This window comes from Gopherus evgoodei, unplaced genomic scaffold, assembly GCF_007399415.2.
Source record: "Gopherus evgoodei ecotype Sinaloan lineage unplaced genomic scaffold, rGopEvg1_v1.p scaffold_32_arrow_ctg1, whole genome shotgun sequence".
Taxonomy (NCBI): Eukaryota; Metazoa; Chordata; order Testudines; family Testudinidae; genus Gopherus; species Gopherus evgoodei.
In genome coordinates, this window is record NW_022059994.1 from 2281360 (window position 1) to 2296080 (window position 14721).

General features: G+C 54.5%; 1 protein-coding gene across 3 annotated transcripts in view; it reads right to left on the reverse strand.

Annotated features, from left to right (window-relative positions):
* LOC115640747 (zinc finger protein 501-like) overlaps positions 1-14721 on the reverse strand; it is a 745273-nt gene that overhangs the window by 24854 nt on the left and 705698 nt on the right. The window lies entirely within an intron of this gene.

Consider the following 14721-nt stretch of genomic DNA (forward strand, 5'->3'; position numbering starts at 1 on the left):
AGCAGCCATTACACCTGTTCTGAGCCTGGCAGCTCCTGCTTCTGTTTCCCTGAATAGTCTCTCCAGCTCTCCGGGACTCTTAGCTCTCTGCAGATGGCAGCGGGTGTGAGGGGAGCTAGCGCTGGGGCTCCTGCACTGTACAGGGGATGGGCTAACCAGAGATCTCCTGTCCCCAAAGCTCTCAGGCCACTTGTCCAGCCTGGCTGCAGGAGGGGATCTGGGGACAGACAGAGGGAGCCTGGGAGAGTCTGGGGGGGCAGCAACCTGGGAGCAGACATGGAAATCCAGCGGTGGTGAGAAATGCAAAGGGACTGGTGCTCAGGGCTGTGTTCCTTAGATATTTACAGCTCATGTCAGTGAAGATGCTGATTGGGTGGTCACTGGGGGTTGAACAATCAAAATTATAATTCAAAGTACAATGGATCTTAGTAATTGGTGTCAAACAATGACTGAGAATCTGTCACCAGCCACTTCCCCAGAGATGCCGATAACCTGACTGTTAATAAACTTCTTTCGCCAGCATAGACCCCAAAGCACAAGAAGATCCCACGACCTGGTCTGGTGCCTCTTGAAAGCAGAGGAAAGATTCCCAATCACATAAAAGGCTTTTGGATCAATCCCTGAGTGACTTGGTCAGTCACCCTGAGTGCCATTCACTGCACCCCCAAAACTGGGTTCTCTGTACATGCAGTGCAGGGGGGTTGGGGAGGTGAAATCCACCCCCATTCTGGGGCTGGGACATAGGGCCCCAGCACAGCACAGCCTGTGCACCCTAAAGTCAACCCCTCCCCCAGCCTGTGCAGGGGGGGCCACAGAGAGGGGCTGGCACTGGGAAGAAGCTGGCACCGCGGGCAGGGGCTGTTCCTCATGGGGAGGAGCTGATCAGCTGCCCTGCCTGAAGCACAACCACTGCCTGTAACACCCCACACGTGCCCAAGGCTTGCAGTGGCCTCCTGCCCCCAAACTGTGCCCATGTTAAAAAATGGGCAGGCCTCAGTGGCCTTACCACACTGGCCCCTGGTCTTCCCTGTTGCAGTGTGCCTGGATCTCCTCACTGCTAAATGGGCTAGTTTTAGGGCTTTGTGTCCTGGCCACTGTCGCTTTGGTTGGTAACTTTAGCTACAATCCCATGGAGATGTTTGCACTGGAATTTTCTCATAATTTAAAGACAATCTTCTCCTAAAATCTCACCATGTCTGAATGGTCCTAGGGATTTCCCCCTTTTCTCTCCAGTTCAGACAGCAGGTGTCTGGAAGAGGAAAGGAGAAGAGAGGTGAGATTTAAGGCTTTCATATTAGAACAGCATCCCCAGTCTGAACTCCTAGAGCTGTGTTTTAATTATGGCAGCGAAATAGACAGAGACACACTCGGGTATTTAATATAAAAGGTCTGAAACCGTCTCTTTTGTCTCTCACTCAGGCATCTCCCAGCAATGGAACCAACATCCATGAAGCCTCACAAGCATCCCAGGACAGACAATCTGTAAGTGAGATTTACTTTTCCCTCATCATCCCCCTCCCAACCCTCAGACTCCAGTTGGTTTGTCTCATTCACTTACTTCCTTTTGTCATAACCTAGACCCAGATCATGCAAAGACTTTTGCATAAAAGTAACTTTATCCACTTGGCTCCCTTTGACAGTAACGGGATGTTCAGAGCGTCCTGGAGCGCTGGCTGCAGCCCCCCTGCACCACTGGGATTCTCCTTCCTGGAGACATTGGAGCTGCTTCTCCTCCAGCAGCTAGTCCAATCCGTCCTCTTGCTGCTGCAGCCTCACTCCTATTGGTAGTGTGTTCGCTCCAGCAGTATCAGCATGTTTACATGCACCCCATCTGGGAATCACACCTCCCAGGTGCTGTGTAGAGGTGCCCTCAACCAAACCAGGACATTCTCAATGTAAGTAGGGTCTGAATGAGCTCTCTCCTGACACCTACTGATGAGCTGGGGAAACGGACTTCAGGAGCTGCCCATGTTTGCATGGACACACCCACCCTGCCTCCGCGCTCAGCATAATGGGGCTGCTTTGCCCAAATGATTCCTTTTGGCTGGTATTGGATCACAAGTCAGTTTGTTATTGGGGGCAGAGGTACTAAAGTGTTGTTATCATTGTTGTGTGAATCAAGGGCAGCAGAACTGTGCTTGAAATACCCTGAGTGAGGGGCTCCCCCTCAACTCAACTGCCCTTGCTGGGCGGGAGATGTTGGTGCCAAAGACTAGTGGAGGTGTGAGAGGGTGGTGAGATATTTGTACTAGATGTTATAAGCCTTGGCTGCAATCTAATTTTTTCTGGGTCCACTATGTAATCATAGAGTTGATTAAGATTCAATGGGGAGTTTTGTTACATACCAACAGATCTGCAATCACTGATTGTCAGGTCTAATCATTAGATCTTTGTTGGGAGAGCTTCTCTGATACCATGGACTGCCCTGTCTGTGCTACCAGTGAGGCTCCCCAACTAGCATCTGAAATCATTGCGCCCTGTGCTAAGTGGTATGACTTGAAGATGTCCCAGAGAGTGTGGGGTGGCGAGCCAATAACTGGCTGAGCAGCTGGTGCGGTGGTAAGTAGAGCTGTGAGTGGCTGGCAAGGCAGCCGGTGCCAGAGCAAATGAGTGGACAGTGGAGCAAGCAAGATGCAAGCAGTGGTTGACGACATCCCCCAGCAAAGACTTTTCCACTATAAAGGGTCTGAGTCTAAGAAGAGGGGGAAAAGGCCTCTGGCCACCTCCCCTCCCTCATCTCTACTTACAGTTGCAAGATCACTTGAAAGACAATAGGAGCATCCTTGAACTGAGGGGGAGTGGTCCTAGCTGGAAGGCTTCCGAGTGAGCAGGGACTGCTGAAACCTTTTGTGTGAGAGAAATCCTTTTGCTTGTAAGGATATGTCTACATGCCAAGCCAAAGTCTACATATATTAGGTTGACTTACAGCCACCACAGCAATTTCTGCAGTAGCTGATGTCCACACTACCCTCCTTGGGTCAGTGGGGCGTGTCCTCACCAGGAGCACTTCCACCAACCTAAGAGGGGCCTCCTAGGAGTCTGACTGCCCCACAAGCTCTGGGTGGGCTTCACCCCTCTCCACTTCCCATTCCCTGCAAAGAGCAGGGTGAGCCACCTGGGGATTCTCGTCCCCCCCAGCATTCCCCTCCCAGTTTGACACCAGATCATTGAAAGCTACCCTGAGTACAGTCTTTCAACCAGTTGTGCACCCACCTTATAGTAATTTCCTCTAGATGAATGAATTCTTCCCTGCTGGTCAGAACTGAGTCTAACCCGGCTGCCCCCAGTTACTTCCCTTTCCCCCCCCGCCACATCAGAAAGCAGAAGTTGTCCCCGATGTGTTCCCAGTACTTACTGCACATTGGGTGCTGCTAGGGTGGCCAAGCGCCCAGTTTTCGACCAGAAAGTCCAGTAAAAAAAGGAGACCTAACAGTTTGCGGTCGGATCTACTGACTGGACACCCAAAGTCTAGTTACTGTGGGTGGGGGGCTCTGGGTCATCACTCACACCAGACCCTACTCAACCGGGGCTGTCTCCTACCTGCATTGAGCAGCTGCATTGAGCAGCTGCAACTCCCAGCTCTGGCTCCATAGGCAAGTCCCTCCTGACCTAGACAGGGAGGGGGAGAAGAGGAGTTGATGGGGGAGGGCAGAACCTTGGAAGGAAAGCTGATGGGGGAAGAGGCAGAGTTGGGGCAGGGCCTCGGGGGTAAGAGGTGGGGCAGGGGTGGGACCTCAGGGGAAAGAGGTGGGGCAGGGGACATTCCACACTCCTGCTGGAGTGTCCGGTTTTTAAATATTGCCAAGTTGGCAATCGAAGTAGCTAGCTGAGAGGCTGGGAAAAATAAGAACAAACATACAAATATAATTTTTCACAGCAGCAGACTTAACTAGCTAGCAATAAAGAAATTATGATTTTGATGTGTCTCTGGATAAGGGAACTGTTGGCCCCCTACTGAAACTTAGTGGGGCGGAGGGTTGGTTGGCCCTCCCTTAGCACCAAAAGAAAGGGGAAGGGTGAATGGGAAATCAAAGATCCTGAGTCTGACAGTGGGAAGGGGTCAGCACTCCAGGTCAGCCTGATTGATAGGGCAGGCAGGTCAATGAGGGAGTCAGGAGCCTGGGGTCCCATCCATTGTGTGAGCTGGAGCTGGCAGGGCCAGAGCAGGGCAGGAGCTGCTAAGGAGAGAGCAGAGCTGGGCTGGGAGCAGAGTACCCCCAGCCAGAGCCAGAGAGGTGCAGCCCAGGGAGCTGAGCTGGAGAAAGAGCAGCAGCAGTGCTGAGGCAGAGAGAAGCTGGGGCTGGATCAGTCCAGAGCTGAGTGCTGTGAGCAGCTGGGGAGAGCAAGGGGGGACCCCGGGCAGTGGGCTTGCAGGCTGGACTGAGAGGCAGATCCTAACCGTGACCAGGGTCGATGCTGGGAAGAAGGGTCCTGTCACCTAGCACATAAGGGCACAGGGACGGCTCTAGGCATTTTGCCACCCCAAGCATGGCAGGCAGGCTGCCTTCGGTGGCACGCCTGCGGGAGGTCCGCCGAAGCCACGGGACCAGCGGACCCTCCACAGGTAAGCCGCCGAAGGCAGCCTGTCTGCGGCCTTCGCAGCGACTGGAAGAGCGCCCCCAGTGGCTTGCTGCCCCAAACACGCCCTTGTCATGCTGGTGGCTGGAGCCACCCCTGTAAGGGCATCTGGCTACTGCCAGAGCAACTGTCCAATCTGCTGCATCCCTGAAGCACAGCCAGGGCCTGGGCAGGAGACCTGCGATGTGCAAGAAACAGACTGTGGACTGCCCTGACATTCCAGAGACACTGGTTGTGGTTCACCCCACAGAGCGGGGTGACGTGTTTTCCTTTCACTGGTCCCATTTTTTTAATTACTTGCTGCTTAATGAATTGTATTTGTTCTGAATTCTATGCAATGGTCAGGAAAGCATCCAGAGTGTAGCGAGCACCCTGGAGTGGGAACACCCTAGACCCTGCCTTGGGGGTCGAGCCCCACGGGAATCCTGGGTCCATCCTTGTCCGGATTATGAGGACTAGAGTGGAAGTGGAGTCCTCAAGGTCTTTCAGGCTTCCAGGTGAAGGGAGTGGGAGTGAGGATTCAGATCCTGCTGCTATTTGATTTCACCTGAGTGGTGTATAAGCCAGGAAAGTTCCCCCAAATAGCAGGACCATTCCCACACTTACCTCTGTGCACATTTATTGGTTTTTCCTAAATTTAATTAAGTATTTTAGGAAAAAAGTGTCAGAGCGGCCACCAGCGAGAGCCACCAACTCTGAGGCCACCAACAATTTTATCATGAGAACCCCTGGACTAGATGATTGTGATGATCCCTTCTTATGTTAAAGTCTATGAGTGTAAGGGCTTGTCTACACTGGCAAGATTGAAGGTGGCTTGTGTTGTCGTGGCACAGCAAAAACTCACCTCCATGAGGGACGTAGCTCCTAAGGAGTGTGGCTCCCAGCTAGGGTGACTGGATAGCAACTGAGAAAAAACAGGATGGGGGTAGGGGGTAATAGGAGTGTATATAAAAACAAGTCCCAAAGAACAGGACTGTCCCTATAAAAACGGGACATCTGGTCACTCTACTCCCAGCGCTGGTGCGCTGTCTACACTGGCTCTTTACAGAGCTGAAACTTGCGGTGAGAAAGTCGCAGTGCTGAAAAGTGCCAGCGTAGACAAGCCCAAAGAAGCCAGACACAGAGAGGCGAAGCGCAGTGCGGGGATATCGCTAGGACCCAGGAGCAGCTGAGTGGGAACGAGCGCTGGGCTCCGGCCCGGCAGCAGGAAGTGACTCGCAGCCGCTGCGGTGACTCTGGCTCCCAGGCTCCTGGCGAGATCCCCGAGCCCCGGCGGCTGGTGCTGGGAGCCCGGAGCCCTGGCTGCAGCCGGGAGAGGGGAATCTCCAGCAGGGCCCTTCCCGCTGCTCCCCAGGAGCCTCTCCCAGGGCAGAGCCCCCAGCCCGGCCCGGCCCCTGCCCCGGGGGGCCCCGCTCGGAGGGAAGGTGAGCGAGACCCGCCCCCCGGCACCCCCGGGCTGCAGGGGGCGGAGGATAAAGAGGTGCAGGGGGTGGGGGCAGGAGGCGGGTGCTGGGGCTGCAGGGGGGCTGGCTGGGATGGGGGAAGATGTGAATGGGGGGCACTGCGAGGGAAAGGGGGGTGTGGGGAGACTGGCTGGGGAAGGGAGAGACAGAGGCAGGGAGAAGGCAGAGGGGTGGAGAGAGAGACAAAGGCAGCTCTTTCGGCCCATGGGACGCAAGATGTTGAGGGTCTGAGTGGGGATTTTTTTTCCCTCCTGAAACTGGTCAAACAAGGGGACTAACCCCTCAGGGCTCAGAAGCTACAAGGTGCACACATGCACACACACACACTCTTACACTTTAAGGCAAACCCATTATTTTGGGGTCTGTCTCCTGAGTGTAGAGGGCAGCCCAGGGCCCTGGTCTGATTTGTGGGCAGGATTCAGCTCTCAGCCACACCGGAGTCAGACTGGAGTCACTGCTGGCTCTGGCAGGGGGTGAGTGCGGATGGGCCATTGAGATCAGCCTCTGCCTGCCTGTCCTGGGGGCTGCCGGGGCAGGACAGGGAGGTTCAGAGGGTCACCAGAGGGCTCCGGTTCTGGCTAACGGAAAGTAGGCTATATATTTGTCCAAAAAACTTCAGGGCAGTCCAGATTACCTTGTAACTCTCAAATCTACACCCAATGAGTTCTAGGAGCAGGAAACTGGAGTTGCCAACAAGTCATTTCAGACCTAGAGGAGTCCTCAGATGTCTTTTTCATGGAGTGCCAGGTTTGTCACGGTGATCAGTCCCACCCCACCAGTCGTTACTGCGTGAGGCAGCAGAGCCTCAGAGCATGGTGACTAGCTTGAAGCTCTCCACCTCTTTGGTGAGGACAAGGTTGATGAAGGTTTTGTAAAGCACCACCCCTTTTGGTAGACGACAGATCACTTCCCTGCTCTCTTGGCTGCAGGGTGGTGGCACGTAGACCTCCTTGGTGAATCGCACAGTCCCGTCCTCCAGAGCACAGAGAGCCTTGTTACAACCCATCCCCACATGAGCCCTTGGATGCCGGCGTGTTATCCGTTGGGGGGCTAATGTGTTGCCTGCATGAACAAAGGCTCCCTCTGTTTTCTTATAACCGGTGCTGGGGTGACTGGGGGGTTTGGCGGCGGTGAACAGGCTACTTTTGGCTGGTCCGCCGGTAACTGCGATTGCTGTGCAATGCGCATCCAAGAAGAGTGGAGGCAGCTCAAAAAATCTCGGTGGCCGCAGCCCCGGGAAACGCTATGGCTATAAGAAGGAAGAGCAGGAGGCGGGTATGTGTCTCTCCCTGCTCATGTTATTACAGCCCAGGAGTTCAGCTCCCCGGATCAAAAGCTGCCGCCTCCTCCGTTTTGAGCTGGGAGCCCAGACTGAGATGCTGTTTCTTATCCAGCGGAGTCTGAGCCTGGGAGAGACCTTCAGCAAAGCCCCTTCCCTGCCCAGCCCCCGTGGGAACTTTCTCAGTGGCTGGAACCAGCCCCTGGGGCAGTCCCGGGCTCTGCTGACACCAGCCCCAGAGCTGCAGCGTGCAGGTGATGGGGAGACCTGAGGGACAAGGCTGGGGCCGGGCAGGAAAGTGACTCTGCACAAAGGGCCCCGTTGAGGGACCCGCTGGTGAGTTTATACTGGAGGGGGAGGGGGTTCCCCCTGTGCCTGTGGCTCTCCAATCTGTTGCTTCTTGCACAGCCAAGTTCAAATCGATCAGTCTACTGAAGAGCAAATGCCCATGTAACTTGGGCAGAATCAGTTCTCCCAGACAGAGGGAACGGGAGAGAGGGAAGGTGACCAGACTGAAAGGGGCAGCAGGAGCAGGAAGTGGGGAGGGAGGTTCCCAGGTACCAGCCCTGCCTGGATCCATTCCCCACATTCCCCTGGACAGACTGACTCTCCTGGGCACAAGGAGAGGAGCTGAGAGAGGAAAAGCTAGGTCCTGTCTCACTTGAATCACTGGGCTGCTCGGAGGGTGGGGGTATGTGCTGCCTTTGGGGACAGTGTCAGGGGGAATCCTGCAAAGTGGCTCCTTTGATTCTGCTTTTTCTCTAGCATTCAGCTCAGGGATGCTCTTACTGGGAGGATTTAAAAGTGCCCCAATGGGTTTAGTTCTGCTGGGAGGGACCTGGCCTGGATGGTAATGAACTAACAGGGTTTCTTCCCAGCATGGCAGAGTCCGGAGCATCTGTCTGCAGGGAGATGCTTCTGAGGGCATTCTGCGCACAAAAAAATAAACATTTTGTGCACAGTATTTTAAAATTCTGCAATTGTTTTAGTCAAATAAATGTGGAGGCTCCAGCATGGAATTGGGGAGCACAGGCCACCAGCTGCACAGAGGTGGGAGAGATCACTCTGCAGCTCCCCCTTCCAGGACACGGACTCAGTGGTGAGGCTGCACCCAATCCTGACGCAGCGCAAGGACCAGGCTTGCCCCAGAAACACCCCAGGGCCCTGTCCCCCATGCCAGGTGCACCAGGTGTGGGCAGGCAGGCTCAGCAGGGCAGGATCCCAGTGTGGGGGGGCTTGGTGTGGGGGGAATCCAGGTGTGGGTTGAGAGGGTCCTGTGTGGAACAATCTGGGTAGCTCAGTGGAGGATCTGTGTGAAGGGGGATCTGGACACACAGGGGCTTGTTGGGAGGTTCTGGGTGGAACGGTAATGGGACTCTGCTGGAGCGTCCAGGTGAAGGTGGTTAGGGCTCGGCAGGGTGAGGTCTAAGCGTGGGTGGGAGATAGATCTCAGCCAGGGGGTCTGGGTGCTGGAGGCTTAATGGGGGCATCCAGATGCTGGGGAGTGGGGTCAGTGGGCTTGTGATCCAGGTGCATCTAGTTGGGGCCCACTAGGGTGGAGATCCAGGTGCGAGTGGCTCCTTGGGGTGGTCAAGGTGCAGGAGGAGTGGGGCTTGTCAAGGGGCATTGGGTGCAGAGGGGGGTGAGTCTCAGTGGAAGAGTCTGAGTGTGAGCGGGTCTGGATGCACAGGGCTTGGGCGGATAGGGGAGCAGCTCCCTGCATAGCCATCCATCCCCCTGCAGCTGAGGAGCGATGGGTGCAGGAAGCATGAGTGGGAGGGTGAGTTTGCAGAGCATCCTACACCAGGGGATAAACCTGGGAGTGCATCTAACATGGCCCCAGGTGCTGTGCCGGGGAATAGGAAGTCCTGTGTTCCCCAGCCCAGCCAGAACTAGCAGCTGAGCCAAGCGCAGGGTAGGAGCCATTCTACCCATCCCACAGTGATTTACCTCTCTGCCAGCTGTCTTACACACCAGAAACATACTGCTGAGGAGGCTCGCATGACTGCTTTTGTGGCTTCCTTTTGCTTCATCATCAGAATTTTCTGTGGTGAAACAAAGGAATCTGCAGGGGACATAAATTCTGTGCATGCGCACTTGCGCAGAATCCTCCCAGGAATAAGGGAGAGAGCCTGGGGGGAATTGGGGTGTAAAATGGAGTCAAGCCCTTTCTGTAACTTCCCCCATCTCCCCTCTCACCCTGACAGGCTGGAGAATCACATCCAGGTTTTGGTCCAGATCAGCCCCTATCCCACGGGAGAGGGAAGGGAAATGGCTGTGTTGGAGCCAGATCAGGTAGGGGATTTTCAGGGAACTGAAGAGAGGGTTGTTGTGGAGGAGGAAGGGCAGGAAACACACAGCGTGAGGCAGGGAGGGAGGGGACAGGGTGCGATAAATCTGCTGGGACAGGTTCAACCTGGACTTGATTTTCCAAACAGGCCCTTGGAGGGGTGGGGACATTCTCCTATTTCTGAACCAGGAAACACCGCCCTGAGCAGGGCTGGGAAAAGTCCAGAGTCCCAGTGCTGGAGCCTGAACCCATTAGCCAGAGGCTACTGTGAAATACAAAGGGAAGCTGTCAGGATTCCTGTCCCCAGCTCAGAGCTCTGCTTCCCGTATCACCTCTGGCTGGCAAGTGGATGGTAAATGAGAAGACCCTGCCCTCCTCCATCTACTGGGAGGGACAAGGAGCTCTCAGTTTCTCCCCACCCTGGTTGCTCTGAGCAGGGTAGGGGTGGGATTCCACTACTGTTGTCCTCCCAGAGCTTCTGAGATGTTTATTTTTTCTTCTTCCTTTCCTGTGTGACTCGTGGGATTGTTGCTGGGGGACTCTTGTTGTTTCAGAGGCCGGTGACCTTCGAGGAGGTGGCTGTATATTTCACCCAGGGGCAGGGGGCTCTGCTGGACCCTGGTCAGAGAACCCTCTACAGGGACGTCATGTGGGAGAATTATGAGACTGTGACCTCACTGGGTAAAGGGACTCCTGTGCCCTCGGTTATTACAAAGTTTTGGGACTGCATTTCTGACTCTGGTCAGGTTCTTCCCTGGTCAGTTAGACTGGAGCAGAATGGGTTCCATAATCCACAGCTGCCATGTAAGAGAGAGAGTTGCATCTCCAAACCCCCTTCAATGGGACCAGGATGCCAAAACCTAATGGATGTGCTAAACCATCCCCACCCACCCTGCAGCTTTCAAGGGGATAGAAGCTGTATATTATCCTGTCTGTATTGTTTCTCGGTTGCGCACACAATCCCTGGTCACCTTCCTCCTTGGGAATAGCTCCAGCCATGGGGAGGGCTCTGGGCTCTGCAGGGGTTTAACTCCAGAGCTGTGTGTTTATCAGCAAGGCCCCCAAAGTGCACAGATCCTGGAAACTGCTAGTGAGGGTGTAACAATTCTCCCCACTTCCCCAGACAACTGCCTCCCTCAAGAGGGCTCAGCTATGTTCCCATCTCCTTGGATTCCAAATTCTCTCAGCACAACACGGGAACAGGTTCAATTCATAGAATGCCCTTTGTGACAGACGCTCTTCCGATCCTCTACACACCCTCATCTGGGCTGATTTCACCCACTGCACAGGATTTCCCATTCCCAAACCTGACCTGATCGCCCGGCTGGAACGAGGGGAAGAGCTGTGGATCCCCGATCTCCAGGCCTGCAAGGAAAAAGAGATACCAAGAGGCACCCGCACAGGTGAGGACCCAGTGAAACTGACAGAGAAACTGTCCGGCGAGTGAAGGAAAAAGTTAAGAAACCCAAAAATTTGCGATGAGTGAGCGCCCTTAGTTCTGCCTCGTCTCAGCCAGGGCAGGGCTGTAGTCGGCAGATATCACTCACGGCTTTCCACCCACCCTGTTAGCTGCAGGAGTTTCCTTCCCAACTTTCCTTCCCTGTGAGTGTTTGGGTGGGAAGTAGAGACAGAATCCAGTTGCTCAGTCTTCACAGCTTTAGCGTGTTGGGTTTTCCCTTTGAGCTATTCCTCTTTCTCCTGGAGTGTCTCTCTCTCTCTCTCTCTCTCCCCCAGCAGGTGATGAGAGAGTGAGTGAGGAGGAGGAGGGGAATCGTCATGAGGATGTTCCTGGGGCAGTGGAACCACAGGGGACCTTTGAGGGAAGAGCTGAAGGGAATTTATCCCAGTGCTTGGAAGAGGGAGAAGCCTGGGGAAATTGGCACAGGTCAGAGAGGCTGCTGGAAAACCACCCAGAGAAGAAAATGAATGAAACTATTATATATGGAGGTGAAGACAAGGATCCCACAGCCCAGCAGACAAATCCCCAGGAAGAGAAACCCTATCACTGCCTCCAGGGTGGGGAACAATTCATTCTGAGATCACAGCTCGTTACACATCAAACAGTCCATACTGGAGAGAAACCCCATAAGTGCCTGGACTGTGGGAAAAGTTTTAGTCGTAGCTCACACCTCATTGGACATTGGAGGACCCACACAGGGGAGAGACCCTATAAATGCCTCTACTGTGGGAAGAGTTTCACTGAGAGCTCACACCTTATTAGACATCAGAGGATTCACACCGGAGATAAACCTCATCAGTGCCTGCACTGTGGGAAAAGTTTCATTCAGAAAACAGACCTTCTGTCACATCAGACAATCCACACGGGAGAGAAGCCCTATAAATGCTTGGACTGTGGGAAAAGCTTCAATAACCGCTCAAACCTTACTAAGCATCGGCAGATCCACACAAGAGAGAGGCCCTATAAATGCCTGGACTGTGGGGAAAGTTTCAGCCACAAATCAGACCTTACTGAACACTGGCGAATCCAGAGGGGAGAAAGACCCTATAAATGCCTCGATTGTGGGAAAAGTTTCACACAGAGATCAGGCCTGGTTACACACCAGAGAATCCACACAGGAGAGAAACCCTATAAGTGCTTGGACTGTGGGAAAAGTTTCACACACAGATCGGCCCGTAATAGACATCAGACAATCCACACAGGAGAGAGACCCCATAAGTGCTTGGAGTGTGGGAACAATTTCACACGGAGATCAGCCCTTATTACACATCAGGCAACCCACACAGGCGAGAGACCCCATAAGTGCTTGGACTGTGGGAAAAGTTTCCCACACAGATCATCCCTTGTTAGACACCAGGCGAGCCACACGGGAGAAAGACCCTATAAATGTCTCGACTGTGGGAAAAGTTTCATGCACAGATCAAACCTCATCTTACATCAGAGAATCCACACAGGCTATAAACCTCATGAATGCCTTGCTTGTGGGAAAAGCTTCAGTAAGAGCTCAAATCTCACTAAACATCGGAAAACCCACAAGGGTGAGAGCAACCCTATGAATAGCTTGACTGCGGGAAAAGATTCAATCCAAGCTCACACTTCAGTGATACAGACAACAATGGGACCTTGAATGTGGGGGCAGCTTCGTTTGGTGCTTCCATGATATCAGGCATCCGCAAATCCACAAAGGGAAGAAAACTCTGAGATGTTCTCAGTGTGGAAAATGCTCCAAGTGGAGCTAACGCCATGTTGGACATCAGAGCAGGGAAGTTCGATCAGGGCCCTGACTGGGGCTCGCCGTGGTGACAAACCCATTTCCTCGTTCCCACACACATTAGGGGCGTTTGGCTCCCAAGAATCCAGCTGCCCAGTGCTGGGGTGAGGATCCAGCAGCAGCTGGTCAGTGACCCTCTGGCTTTGCCTGGTCTAAGCAAACCCCAGGCAGAGGAGGAGAAGCCCCCATCAGCCCCTCCTCCCTGCTGCAGCGCTGACTGCTGAGCTGATGGGCCACAGGTGAGGGAAGGGAGAGAGAGAAACTCCTCCAGCCGCTCCCTCTGCCTGGCTGAAGTCCCCTTCTCTGCCTTCCCCTCCCATCCCCCTGCCATGGAGATGAGAAGGACACTTGGGCCAGGCCCCACCTTCATTGTAGACACTGTCCCCATCCTCCATCTTCCACCAGCCCCTGGGCTGGGCTCCCCACTGACCTGGAGCTGTTCCCTGCAGGGGGAGTGTCCCTGGGAGCTGGTAACTCCTCCTCTCTCCAAATCCCCCAGGGCGCTGGGCTCCGGAGGATCAAATATTGAGGGACCAGACTGATGGGTTATGGGGAGGGAACTGGGGATGGAATGGTTGGGGCTGGTGGAGCTGGGAAGCACGGGAGCTGGGTGCTGGGGCTAGCGAGTGTTTGGGGATCATGGAATAAGAGGCGAGGGAGAGCACGGGGTAGAGAGATGCTGCCTCTCATCACTCACCCCTTCTGCCCCTTCTCCCTGCCCCTCTGCATTCAGACAGCACCACTGAGAGGGGCTGATTCCCACAGAGGCATTTGGGGAAGGCCGAGAGATCCCACCTTCCCTTCTAGACACAAGAAAATTGCTACAAAAATAGTAAAATCCTGTGTACAAGAATAAAAACAGTCTTCCCGGAAAGACTGGACATCGCAGCGCTCAGGATGAGAAGACAGCGGAAGCTGTGACTTGTGTCCTGTGGCGGTGAGAAGGAACTGAAGATGTGGTCAGTCTGTCCCACACCTTATCGCCTGGGGTGAACCCAAAAGCTGGTACAAGGGCACATATGTGGACCAACGGACGCTCCGACTTTGAAAAGCTCTGGCTCCTGGCACAGTGTAGGTGCATAATCCTCATGGAATACAATAGGGACTATCACTCAAAGAAGAAAGACACTTGGGCCAGGCCCCAGCTTCACTCTAGACACCTGTCCCCCTTCATCTTCCACCAGCCCCTGGGCTGTGCTCCCCCACTTACCTGGAGCTGTTTCCTGCAGGGGGAGTGTCCATGGGGTTGGTAACTCCTCCCCTCCCCAAATTCCCCAGGGCGCTTGGTTCTGGGGGATTAAGAGTTAAGGGACAAGGATGTATTTTGGAAGGAAATTAGACATTAAAAGGTTGGGGCTGGAGGAACTGGAACCAAGGGAGCCGGGTGCTGGGATATCGAGTGTTTGGGGATGATGGGATAAGAGGTGAGGGAGAGCGCAGGGGTAGAGAGGTGCTGCCTCTCATCACTCACCTCTTCTGCCCCTTCTCCCTGCATCCTCTGCATTCAGACAGCGCCTCTGAGTGGGAATGATTCCCACAGGGCCTTTTGTGGGAGGCCTGGAGATCCCCCTCAGCAACATCAGCCTTGGAGGTTCTCTCTGTTACAGGAAATGTGGTTGGGATTAGCCAGCGCATCTCTGTGACCCTCCACCAGATTCCTCCGGGGCTGCGGTGGGGAGAGAGGTGACAGGACTGGGGTTAGATTAGGAGAGGGGCGCCCTGCGACAGGGCCGAGCCACCATGGCTGGGGCCAGGCTACGCCCTACCACCTCAGCTGGCATTGGGCTGGGATAGGGGTGCCCTGGCCATGGCATAGCTGGGCTGAAGGCCACCCTGGCCGGTCTGTGCTGTAGCATAGTTGGGGCCAGGTGACCTGGCAGG